The sequence below is a fragment of the Haplochromis burtoni genome, unplaced genomic scaffold (genome assembly GCF_018398535.1).
Source record: "Haplochromis burtoni strain Fernald_Lab_line unplaced genomic scaffold, NCSU_Asbu1 Contig_1582, whole genome shotgun sequence".
In the NCBI taxonomy this organism is placed as follows: domain Eukaryota; kingdom Metazoa; phylum Chordata; class Actinopteri; order Cichliformes; family Cichlidae; genus Haplochromis; species Haplochromis burtoni.
In genome coordinates this window covers 12,526-15,391 of record NW_024583943.1, presented here as the reverse complement: position 1 = coordinate 15,391, position 2,866 = coordinate 12,526, and positions in this window count along the sequence as shown.

The following is a 2,866-nucleotide window of genomic DNA, read 5'->3' as shown; positions in this document are numbered from 1 at the left end:
AGATTTTGGGATTGAGGTGCGGACATTCATTGAGCGAGATTTCTATGTCGATGACGCTCTCAAGTCGTTTCCTACTGAAGAAAAGGCCATAAAAATTCTCCAACAAGCTCAACGGGCTCTTGCTTCTTCAAACCTCAGACTACACAAAGTAATCTCAAACCGCCCTACAGTCCTAGAAGCTTTCCCACCAGAGGACAGGGCAAAAAACATTGGAAACTTAGACCTGTGTGCTCAAGACTCGCCAGTGCAACGCAGTTTGGGGCTGCTGTGGAATGTTGACACAGACACCTTCACATTCAAAGTTGACAATGAGCAAAAGGCCTTCACACGTAGAGGTGTCCTCTCTACTGTCAACAGTCTCTACGACCCTCTGGGGTTTCTCGCTCCAATCACAATTCAAGGCAGACTGATTCTTAGAGAACTTACCAGCTTGACGGACGACTGGGATGCAGCACTCCCAGACAACATGAAGGCAGAGTGGAGCAATTGGAAGGACTCACTTCAAGATTTAGAAGATCTCCAAATACCACGCCCCTACACTTCTCTCTCTACATCTGGCGCCCAAACCAAAACACTTTGTGTATTCGCTGATGCATCCGTGAAAGCCATTGCAGCTGTCGCTTACATCAAACTGTCTACTTCGAACAAAACAGAAATCGGCTTTGTGTTTGGAAAAACAAAGCTAGCTCCTCAAGCCGGCCTCACAATTCCAAGATTAGAGTTATGTGCTGCAGTGCTTGCAGTTGAAGTTGCGGAGCTGATAGTAGCAGAAATAGACATCATGTTTGACGACATTGAGTACTACACTGACAGTAAAGTCGTGCTAGGCTACATCCACAATCAGTCACGAAGATTTTATGTGTACGTGCATAACAGGGTCCAACGCATCCTCCAATCAACATGCTCCAACCAGTGGAGGCACGTTCCATCTGAACTCAACCCAGCAGATCATGGGTTCCGCTCCGTTGCAGCAGCGCGACTGAGCAGCACAACATGGTTTAAAGGGCCAGCCTTTCTCCTCAAACCGTCCGCACAGTCGCAATCTCCAGTCACGTTTGACCTTGTGGATCCCACTCTTGATACAGAAATACGTCCGCTGGTGACAACAAATCTGACACAAATCGCAAGGTCAACTGTAAGTTCATCTCATCTTGAGAAGTTTTCCAACTACAGTCCTCTCCTCAGAGCAGTTGCCCGCTTGACCCACATTGCTCGTTCCTTTGGTCAATCCAACCAAGCATCCAGCTGTCGTGGTTGGCATCTCTGTCAACCCACAGCGGAAGAATTGGAAAATGCGAAGGTTTGGATCATAAAGAGTGTTCAGAGTGAGTGCTACAAAAAGGAAATAAAGTGTATTCAGGAAGGGATCCCTATTCCCCCCTCAAGCAGTCTTTGGAAACTGCATCCTATTCTAGATAGCAATGGACTCTTAAGGGTTGGAGGCCGAATCATACAATCCAAACTGGGTATCGACACCACTCACCCTCTCATCATCCCTGCCCGACACCACTTGGGAACGCTCTTAATACGGCACTATCACGAGACTGTGAAACACCAAGGGAGACATTTCACGGAAGGTGCCATTAGAGCTGCAGGATTCTGGATGGTAGGAGCCAAAAGGGCTATCAGCACAGTGCTTTTTAAGTGTGTCACATGTAAGAAATTGAGAGGAAAAGCGGAATGTCAGCAAATGGGAGACTTACCATCCGAGCGAATGCAAGTTGCACCCCCCTTTACATATGTGGGTGTAGACGTGTTCGGGCCATGGAACATTGTAACCCGGCGCACGAGAGGAGGACAAGCTAGCTCTAAAAGGTGTCTGTCGACAAGAGCAGTCCATATCGAGTTGATCGAATCAATGAGCACAGACAGCTTCATAAATGCTTTAAGGCGGCTTTTTGCAATCAGAGGCCCAGCAAGACAACTAAGATCGGATTGCGGTACGAACTTTATCGGCGCCTCTCGTGAACTGAAAATGGACGGATCAAACATGTCAGTCAAGGATGTCGAAGGCTACTTAAACAAACAAAACTGTTCATGGATCTTCAACCCACCTCATGCATCCCATATGGGCGGTGCCTGGGAGCGGATGATTGGGATTGCGAGGCGTATCCTCGACTCTATGTTACAGGACTGCAAAAGAACACTACTAACACATGAACTGTTGTCAACATTCATGGCAGAAGTCTGTGCCATTATGAATGCTCGCCCCCTGATTCCTGTGTCCACCGATCCTGAGTCACCTCTCATCCTCACGCCGTCGATGCTGCTCACGATGAAACCAGACTCAGCAACGCCACCCCCTGGTGACTTTGGAAAGGGGATATTTCTGAAAGAACAATGGAAAAGAGTACAAGGTCTCGCTGACATGTTCTGGTCCAAATGGAGACGGGAATACCTTCATACTCTTCAGTTGCGACACAAATGGCAGGACAAGAAACAAAGTCTCAAGGAAGGAGACATCGTTCTGCTCAAAGACATTCAGGTGAAGAGGGGCGATTGGCCCATGTGTATCATAACCAAGACTTTCCCAGGGAACGATGGACTTGTCCGGAAAGTCGAAGTAACTACTTCGCATTCAGGCAATAAGAAGACTTTCTCTCGTCCTGTAACAGAAGTGGTTTTGCTGCTGTCCCCTGAAAAGTTTAGTGACTGACAGTTTAATGTGGGATTGTCATAATCCCAGGCGGGGAGTGTTATGTTACCGCTTAGTTAATGTTTTAAATGTTAGTAAGTGCGCCGCCCTGCGGTCCCTTTAAGTCGATATTTTGTGACAGTAGAAGAAGAGTTAGACAGGAAGTTCATGTTTGCTTGCGATGCTGCTTCAAGATGGCTGCTCTACATTCGTGTCCTTCTTTAGGTGTTT